Below are 11,107 nucleotides of genomic sequence, written 5' to 3'. Positions count from 1 at the left end.
GTTGTCTTGCTTATCCTTCCACACATGTAACCCGGATAATATGAGAGGAAGGGACATTAAATTTGTTATACATTGTTAACTTATTTCCTTACAGCTTAAGCTTTTACATTCCAGTAATTAGATAATAAATTAATCTACAAATGAAATACATGTGCCAATTGGATATTGTGGCTCACGGTGTTTGCAGTGGCACTTTGCCTATTATGATGTTAAACTCCTAGAGACAGCCACAAAGTATGCATAAAGCGTAAAGAGATTGCTTTATCAACTTCAAATTCAATTAATTTTGGAGGTTGAAAACAAGAATAAAATCACCCGTTGCTAGTTAATGCAAGAGAGAGAGATTCGGTTTGCTATGCATAGCATAGTATAATATAATGTATGTCATATAATATAATATACTAATATACTATTATATATTAAAATATTATTATAGTATAATATTATTATAATATAATATATTAGTGTAATATAATATAAGAAATAATAATATAATGTAATATAATGCTATCATAATATAATGCAATATAATACAATGTATCTATTATTACCTTATAATATTTTAATATGTAATAATGTATTATCATATATTATTACATAGTATAGTAGTATTGTGTTATAACATATTTTTTTATGATACAATATATCTATAATATAATAGAATTATATTATAATATTTAGTGTGTCGTTAATTTATAATTTCTATATTTTATAATATAATATAATATAATGTAATGTAATAGTGTATTGTTCATTAGCATTTTAGTCACTAAGATTTTTTTTTTTTTAGCCAGAAACAACGTTCCAACATCTGCCAAGTAGAGATTTTGAGAAAAAGCTCCAAAATGGAGCTTCTTCTTAATAAATATTTTTTAGCTTTTTAGGAATCAAAAAGTATTTCTTATTTTTTTAACCAAATACCATCATATCTCCCAAAAGTACTTTTTGCCCTCCTTGCAGCCCCTAGGGTTAAATTGGTGAAGTTTTAGCATTATAATTTAACCTACAACTTAGGTTCGGTTCATTTATCAATGACATCGGCCGGCCTAGTTTTCTCCTTTAAAAAAAAAAGGATAGGCTCAACTGCTTCATGATACATGTAGAATAACTATAATTAAGAGGAAGCTCATAACCAACAACAAACTTTCTCTTTACATGTCATATCAAACTAGAAGCAAAGCATGTTAGTGCTCATTACGCTACTTTTGACAATTAGATATAGCCTTAATTGAACGTTACACGCCAAGATGACTGAGCCACTATGCATGGACTTTTACGACCAAGCAATATACATTCAATCTGCCATTCACATATGGCGATGATTGATATGCAAACAAGTTTGTACCAAACCAATTTAATGGTTCAATATGTGTCAAGTTTTTGATTCTAGTCTATATTGCGATCTCGTATAGATCGCACATGCAAACTTTGGTAAAAAATGTTGAGATCATTTTCTATGCCTATATGGAAAGGGCGTCCAACCAATGTTTCTTTCTCATGCAGAAATTTCTCCAAAGTCCTCCCTAAATTTTTATACCCTAACAAATTTAGGGCATATTTAGTTGGAGAGAGTTGGACTTTGAATTGGAAATAAGTGACTCCTATTTCAGTTGTGATGATCTGTACAAGCGTACGTTTAGTCCCATATCGGCTATACATTAAGTAGATCTTGTATACTTATACAGAGCCAAAGAGCCCAAATAATACCTTTCGACTAGTTTTTTTGGATAAAATCTTAAGTTGTTACAAATGGTATCAGAGCAAAATAGGCTAATGGCCTATGTGGACTAGGAGACTATAGCACAGGCTCATTCGGGCTGATCATGAACCGATCATGGTACTTGTGATTAGATTTGAATAGTTTTAAATCCTTAGCTTAGTGAGGATGCTAGCGCTTAAATGAGAGGAGTATGTGAGGATCCGTACGAGTATATATGTTTAGTCCCATATCGGCTATGCATTGGGTAGATATTGAGTTCTTATATAGAGCAAAGAAATCCAAATAATACCTTTTAGTTAGCCTTTTTAGATGAGATCGTAGGTTGTTACACCAGTTATTTAATTGGAGGGGAGTTCCATCTCATTCCAATTTCAGGAAGGAACGGAAATGCTCCAATCCTCCAAATCCAATCCTAACTCTTTTCTCGTATTCAAATCTAATTTCGATTCCAGACACAAACCAAATATGGTCGGAAATATGATCATTACGATTCTCATTCCAATCTATTTTGATTTTTACTCCGATTGCGAATTAGCGCTCAATAAAAACTAACAGATCCAAATGGAAAATATTCTTGAACATTGCTCGATTATAATTTGAACTTAAAATTTATTTTATTTAGGAAATGGGCTTGCTAAGTAGTGATTGTTATTAGCTTTATACAATGCTGATTACAATTAAACAATATTCATTAACTATAAATACACTGCAGTAGGGGATTTAGAACACGGCTCCGAACTGATTCAATGAAATTGCATCCTTGGACTCGTTAAACTGCCGCCTAAGCCATCATATGTATCTTTCAAACCTCCTTTCCTCCCTCTCCACGCATTGCAGCGAAAACGTTCACGAAAACACGATTGAAACTTCAAACGCGGTGGGCCGTCCAGAGAAATTTTGACCGCATGTAAAATCGCAAATCAAGATCAGCTTCCACCAAATCTCGCCTTGGGAGCTCTGCCGCCATCGCCAGCTCCCACAAAGTAAACGCCAAAGAAGACGGATCACGGCAAGAGGCCTAATCCCAGCTCGACTCGAGCCGAGCCGCCGGCGCCACTCCTCCCGGGTTAGCCGGCGAGGCGACCCGCGGATCACGTGTGGTCTCCCAGGTCAAACAATAACCCCCCCCCCCCCAGAGCCACCGCGTGGCTGTCGGCCATGGGCCGGCTGTCGCTTTCCTCGGGAATCCCTCCGCACCCTGCCCGCATTCCCCGGGCAGCCGGAGACACCACCCCTTCCCGCTCGCGGACCCCGCCCGTTCTGCCCGCCCGTCCAAACCCTAACCCTAAGCCTACAAAAAAGAAAGAGAGAGAGAAGCGAAGAGACTGAGACCCCCGGGGTTTTAGGGCTCGGCCCGCTCGCCCTCTGACACACCGGGGGTCGCTGCAGTCCCCCGAATCCAATCTGTCTGCCTTGCCATCATCCAATCAACATCGCCCACGTCACCAGCTTACGTACCCCTCAGCACGTGGCAGGCCCTGGCATGGGGTCGTACGATACGCTTCTTCGCGGTAGAAGTACCGCCCCCAGGCTTCTTGTCCTCCACTCCGATGAACTCGGCCAAGTTCCAGTGTATAAACACCAGGTTGGGCTATATAATTAATCTCTTCTCGAAAAGCATAAGACGTGCAGGGGTAAAAGATAAAAAGAAGAAATGATGGAGAGCTGGGTTTATGTAAAAGTAAATTAGTTGCCTCGTACAACTGCTAACAAAGACATATGAAAGGATTAATTGATATAGATTAAGGAGACGAGAGCATAGTACGTACATAGTTGGCACTCATTGAATGGAGTTCTTTTTTTTTTTTTTTTTTTGCTTTTTGTAAAGAAAAAAATCTTAGATTAGACAACTGTGTCAAGGTTAGCTATATAATGAGGATATTAATCATAAGGAGTGGAGTAATATGCTTGTCTCGATGAGGGATTTATATTGCCAAAGCTTATCTCCCTGTAATCAACAACAGCTAATATACGTCTGACTTAGTTTTTACCTGAGGGGGTATTTAACGTGCTAGTGCAACAAAGGATCGATGTATTGCTTTGTTTGTTCTTAGATGTCGATGATACTGTTAACTTCTTGAGGGAAGTACGAATTAAAGATCTCGTATGATTCCTTGGAGATAGATGAGCTATGGTGGCTCGAGATCTTAAGCGTACATCATTATTTTCACTGCTTTTGACCGGTTTCAAATTAATATGCATCACATCTTGGGCTCTCAGGAGAAGTGCCATGGAGGGTGACTTGCACCCATTTGTCTCCTTTTGCTTTAAGAATGTGATTAAAATATGTTGCCAGGTATCTCTATGATCAATGTCCCAATCAGTCAATGGCATGATGTGTTAACCACTATTAATCTGCCGATTAAATTTGAATAGTGCCATTAGATTGTCCTCCACTTCCTAACTCGAGTTCTTCTCCACCATGTTAATTTCTACACTCATTTCGATTGGCTAATTACTTTTTCTCCCTTCTTCCTCTTCACCTTTTCATTCCAAAGGCCGAACGAACATCCACATAACAAGACCAAACATGGTAGGCATCGAATTAAGAGTTAAAAAATCACATCCACTTGGAAATCAGAGGATTAATACAGGTCCATCAAAAATGGTAGCACCTATCTTATTTAATTTATTCAACTTTTTCGATGTACTCCTATGAGCCAATGGACATAATTATTCTTAGATTCCTTGCAGTTAAAAAATTAGGAAAGCACTTGAGTTATCCAAACAAGATTGTTAAATAGGCGCTTGACAGTAGTGTTGATTGAGAATTTAAATAAGAGCTGCTTTCTTTTATAATTAATGTCTTTTCTTTGTTTATCATGCAGTGTATTCGACAATTGAATGCCTAAACCTGGGGAAGATTCTTCCATTCAATCATTCAATGATGAGAACTTTCTTAAGGGTTTCAGAGAAAACAACCTACAGATAATGGCTCGCTAACCTGTACATATGTTACTTTTGTTAGCTTTAGCTCTTTATCTGAAAGAGTTTAATATATTAGAACTAGGTGACTGCTATACAAACATTTTTTATATTCATTAACATAGAAGCTTATGTTTTGAAACCGCATGTTAGGTCAAATAGCAGAATATTTAAGCATCTGTAAAGAAATCAATTATGCCATCTGGATAAAATGTATTAGGAAAATGAAAGATGACTATTTACAACTCTTTTTTGTTGTTTGTTGTCTGACCTTTGATATGCATTTGGTTTATATATATATATATATATATATATATATATATATATATATATATATTAGTCTTCCTCTAATTTAAATGCAGTTGATGCTTAACAAAACAGAAGGTAATCATATAAAACTTCTGATCATATATACATTTAGAATATATTAAGGATCCTACCAAAACGACCATTTTGGGGGTTACTGATCTGTTCGGATGAAACCAGATATGGATAAAAGGAGCAGATCAGGATCGGAAAAAAAAAAATAATATCAATAAGATGTTGTATTCAACAGTCAATACGATTCCCCTTGTGTTGTTTCTAATGATTTTCAGTTAAAAAATACTAACCACCGAAGGAATCTCAAATCTATGTATGTTCTTGGCCAAATAGGATTAAACATTAACTTTGTAACTTTACTATCGTTAGCTAGACTGAATATAAATTAGAAAGTGGTCCGTAATATTATTCTGGTGCATAGTTTAAATCGAGTAGTAATTATTTGGGAGGAAAGAAAACTCCTAAGAGTGATTTTTATTAGGTCTGTTCCTCCATGGTATAGAGTTAGGGTACTAATCCAATATAGATACATTCATGTACGCATAGAAACAACAACGACTATGACATTCTAGGCCATGTAAAGAGTCAAGTACTGTAACATATCTCTTTCTGAGGGCTTTGGACTAACCTTGAAAGAGAGGACGTTGTTGCCTATGTTTCTTTTGAGAGGTTGATCACTAAAAAGATTAGGTAGGATGCGGCTGTTCGAATACATATAAAAGCAAACTTAATTAGCTAAACACAAAATCTTGAGGGTACTCTCCTCGGCAAGACTACATAAACCACCTTGCCCTGGGCGCGGCAGCTCCACCTAACCGTGTTGCCATACTTCAACATCAAATTTATAGAATTTAGCTGACAAACCAAGTCTTTAATGATATTTTAGATCATGTTTGCATCGGCCATGATGGAAACCCATATATTACGCAATTAAAGTGAGCTTACACTTATTGTTCCACAAGAAGAGATTATTTATCATGACATGCATGGGACCCTACAATGATAATCATGCACGACACCTATGACAACTTGGATTCAATTGAGTAGAAACTTTAATCAACCTAAAGAATAAGCTGGGATCGGTTACGAGCCCACCCTTGTGATTGATAGTGATTGCTTCCTCGCTTTATCACCTTGTTTAACAAGCTGTATAGCTAGCCTCTCTCTCTCTCTCTCCCTCTCTCTCCAAAGAGGTCCAATAATGAAGACTTTAGATGTACAGACCTTTTCTGATCAACATATGATAGCTACAATTGACCTCGAGTGGTTAGAACTATCTTGCTACTCGGGAAAAGATAGTAATGCTGGTAGCTGTGGTGGTTACATGACCAGTTTTTTATACACAGACCTAAAAGCTTAGATGAAGCATTTGCCGAGGACCAGGAGCTGCAAAAGTGAATGTTCCCGATCTGCATGGCATTTATTATACCTTTCCCCCATCAAATGGTATGCCTGCAAGCCTGCAACTACTCTGCATTGAAATATTACTTATGGGGGAAAAGAAATCATGAACATCTTTTCGCCACAACTAATTAACGTGGTATGGATTAAGTTTGGGCACTGCATCTTGGCTTGGATGGATCAGAACTACATTATAAATGGTCCCAACCCGATCTGTTTGCAGCTCTATTTTAGCAGTAAATGGACGGCTACGAGTTTGAGGACCAGCGTCATGATATTATGGGTTGCATGCCTCCGCGTGCGCCCCTGATGTCCCTCGGCAGTCGAAATATTCGATTTCTTGCGCACGTGCGACTCACAATGCACAAACTCCTAGGGGGAGACCGGCTCCATTATGTGTTGCCGGGGCCGGCCCTCGCTCCCACGTGATGGAACAAGCGTGTGGGGCCTGTTGCATACTTGCATCGATTCACGTAGGGTTTCTTTGGACATCCAAAATAATTCCGGCCCGACTCAGCTAATTGGCACCCCTAGTTTTTTTTTTTTTTTTTTTTTTTTTTGTTGCTAGGACGGATGAATCATACTTGACAAGTACGAATACACCCAATAAAATTAAAAAATAGAATATCTCAGAGTGTCAGGAGCAACTCCCCATCTCCAGCCCACAAAGTACTGCCGAAGTGACAAGTTACATAAGCAGCCACCCAATCCGCAGCCCCATTGGCTTCGCGGTATACATGCTTCGCCTGGAAGGCCCCTCCATCCCTCACCATAGCCCAAATGTCCTGGAGCAATGGGTGGTCACAGCCGTTACCCCTTGGACCCCCCAGATTCAACTGATAATGGTGCTGAGTCACCCTCCAAGATGATGGACCTGGCCTGTAACACGCACCGGGATGGCGAAGACCCGCCCAAGCAGCCCTCAGCTCCGCACTCAGAACCGAAGTGTCAAATAGCTGACTGCCCCCAGCAGCCATAACCCTCGCAGACAAGTCTCGAATAACAAAACCCACACTGCCCCTCGTGCCACCATTCAAGACTGACCCATCAAAGTTGACCTTGAGGAAACTCGGGGGTGAGGGCTCCCAAGTGAAAAACACCATACGGGATGCTACCGAAGCAAAGTGGGAACCTCAGATGTCCTGAGTTGTTAAGATCCCTCCAACAGGAATGGTGTGATACAGCTTTGCCGCCTGCACGCGGGTACTCTCCACCACAAGTCTCGACGACATACGCCGTTCGCCAAAGGTTCGAGCATTTCTGGCCAATTAGATCTGGTAGGATGTACAAATTGCTCGAACTGCCTCCTGATGAAGTACCGGGGACTCCGAGCCCCGATGCATGGCCTGTAAGAACTGGTCCCTACGGTTTCACACCTCCTGCAGGACTCCTGCCAGACACTTAGTCACCCTAGCCCATATGCACTAAAACAAGGCATTGTCCACCGTCTTGTCCATACTACAAACCCCACACTCCAATGGGATCCTTAGTCCTCATCCCCCAAGAACAGCTCTCGTGGGAAAACGGTCCCAGACCACCTTCTAGAAGAACAACGCAACTCTCAGGTGGAGTCCTAATCGCTAGATTCAGGCATAGTCTGGCCCAGGCTCATATTTTCGCCTAAGAATGTTTTGCACCAGTAGTTGCATTGATTCAGGTAGAATTTGTTTGGACATCCAAAATTTTATGTGGAGATATTCCTGGGCCTTAGTACTTACCACCGGACTCCGTCTAAGATGCAGGCTGTGGGAGTCGCACGGCGAATGTTTGGTACAAAAGGAGTTGAAGGCCAACAATTTTTCTTATGATAATAAAGGTGATGATACTTATCTCTTTCCATATATAGGGAGAGAATGTGCACTTGTAAGGACTTTAATTCTCTAGAGGTGGCAACCGTCTGGTCAAGTTCAGTTTGGAGTGAACTCTAGTTGGAGCACAAAAACTGGCTTATTTGTAATTAAGTTTGAAATGATAAATACATGTGTAATCTATTTATTTTATATAAGCCCTTATCCAACCTGCTAAATCAATTAGTGTTTCACTCATCAATCATATATAGAAAAGGAATAAAATAAGGTCAAGAAGAGAGAATATAGAGTTGAGCATCAAAAAAAAAAAAAAGTGTGAGAGAGGTAGACAAATTAAAGTGAAATTAAAAACCTAAAAAACGGGGGGGGGGGGGGGGGACTATGTTGTATATTCCACACTTAGCTTTAGCATTTCCCATCTGAACAATGAACCATGTAGCTGCTAAGATCATCCAAGTTGAAATCTTGATGAGCCTATGACTCAATGTGCTACTATCACTATCTTAGGGAACTCTGACTAGATTTTAAAGGCTTATGCAATCTGGGGTGACTTGTTAGGTACAAACTAAAACTCGACCCATTCATAATCTAGCTGGTCTTAGAAAATTCAAATCTAATGGCATCATAAAAAGCACTCCTACTGCCCTGCAAACTTGCATATCCGGATGTTTGATGGGTTCGAGTTATAAATTACTGCTGCAACTCTCCGACGAGGGCCATGCAAGATGGTGGCAGGACGTATTGAGGATGCATTAGATCGAGAATGCAATAATTGCATTCAGTTCATGGGGCAACCTTCAAGCATTTAAATAGCCTTATTTTATTGAATCTCGGTGCCCCATTCAACTTAGAAGTTTGGATTTGCCTTACTTTGTAGATAACATTTCGCCATTTAACATTCGTTAGCAATCAACCCATGGAAGTTAAGGAGTAAAGGAAGATTAGCATGGATGAGGAGAGGGGGAATTTGTGATGGATGGGAGGTAAAATTTCATTTGTGCAAACTTTCTAATGTGGTTGAACGGGACAGTGCATGGCAATTGTGAATTCTAACCATCCTCCATGCCTAGTGTCGTGCACCGGGCCATGTGCCCCATGTCGTTGACGCGTGCGCCGGCGCCGTTCATTCGCACGAGCGCCTGTGCAGGCCCTCGGCTCATGCAGCGTGCAGGCCGTGGCCCGCGTGCCAACGTCAAGCGGGTCACATGGGCCCAATGGATGCGGACTCATCTTTGCCTGGCCCATGTGACAACTAGAACCAGCACATGCATAGTTAGCTGGGATTAGCAGCACTATGTTTTTAGAGTAAATTACAACAACCCGTTAAAATTTATGTTTATTATATTTGCATCTAATAGTTTTTAAAACTTACTCTTACACCTGGTTAAATTAACCGTATTGGTAAAACCGTTTACCTCATGTGGAAAATCGAAATTGCCTTTAGGTGGGGAAGAGGATGCACATATTTTTTTTTTTGTATCTTAAAATGATTGTTATGTCATTTAAGGTTATTTTGGATATTTTTGAAATTTTTTCTGATATTATATTTGGGTCTAACGGTTTTGACTGATGTTCTGTTCAATTATGAGTTAAAAATGTTAGATAATAATAAACTTCATGGGAGTAAGCATAGGTTTTTTTTTAACTATTGGATGTAAGTGTAATTTATTCATAATTTTAGTGGAGTTTTTATAATTTATTGATGGTTTTATTGCTGCGGCATTTAGATCTCATCTCAAAGATTCTTGGTGCCGCCCATGTGGGCTTTGGGCTGTGCCAGTTCAAGTAGATTTCAGTACTTTGCAGCCTACAAAGAGATTCGGCCTAGCTGCATGGGCCACATTGGTGCGACCCAGGTCCATGCTCTTTGTTGGTAACAAAGCTCGTAAGGGTTCTATATCACTTCCAAGTAGTGTTTTAAGTAGCCAAGCTAGTCTTGGAGCTGCTGGCCTCATACTTGTTTAGAAATGGTTTATGCCCCAGAGTGCATGTTTTTTTATATGATGTTGCTGAGAGGATGAGAAAGTATGGGGGATAAGTATGTCACAAAAAGAGCTGCTCTTGAGCCTTATGAACATGCTAGTTCTTGTCAAGTAACAGTTCTAACAACCAAGACCCAAGACAGTGGAGACCAATAGCTGCATGCACAAGACCCATAAGAAGCCAAAAGTTTTAACATCTAGGATTAAAATATCATTATTACTCTGTTACAGAATCTATAAATTGATCGAGTTAGCTCACATAACAACTAAATCTAGCTTGACCTGGATCCTGTCTGATTTGGATGTGGGGCTGCAGGTTTAGATATAGACTGGACACCTCATCCATTTCCAGGCTGGGCTAGACGTAGGGTCTATGTTTAAGCATAGGCCTGACTGTGATCAAATTCTTGTTGAAGGTCCAATTGGTTGATTTGGACTCAGCAATAAGAGACCCATAGCCAGCCTTGATGGATTCAAGGCCTGCATTTTGGATCCATGGACATGGAGCAGGTCTATTAGAGCGATGATAAAATATAGAATTATTGGAGCGGTTCCCTTGCTTTTTTCAAGGTCTTTATTGCTAAAAATTAAAATATGTCATTCTTTTTGATGAACATTATGTATGCAAGTTATATAGATGAATTATTGGAGAAATATAGAATGATCATGATGGTATCCATCAACTAATCTTTCAAGACAGGTGTTCTATTTATTTTAAAGTCATGTCCATATGAACTCACTGAATTGGACATGCAATGACAAAAGGTCATTAGAATTCAACATCAAGCTGCTGTAGAATTCATAATGCGCTCTAATTTGTGTCATCAATATGCACTTTGGGTTGCATCAGAAAAGTTGCATTGCAACAAGTAGTAAATAATATAATATAGCACCCAAACACCAATGTAGTTTGGTGGGCATGTAAGAAAATCCCTAAAATTAAGACTAAC

The sequence above is a fragment of the Phoenix dactylifera genome, chromosome 2 (assembly GCF_009389715.1).
Source record: "Phoenix dactylifera cultivar Barhee BC4 chromosome 2, palm_55x_up_171113_PBpolish2nd_filt_p, whole genome shotgun sequence".
In the NCBI taxonomy this organism is placed as follows: domain Eukaryota; kingdom Viridiplantae; phylum Streptophyta; class Magnoliopsida; order Arecales; family Arecaceae; genus Phoenix; species Phoenix dactylifera.
Note: the sequence above shows the minus strand (reverse complement) of the source record.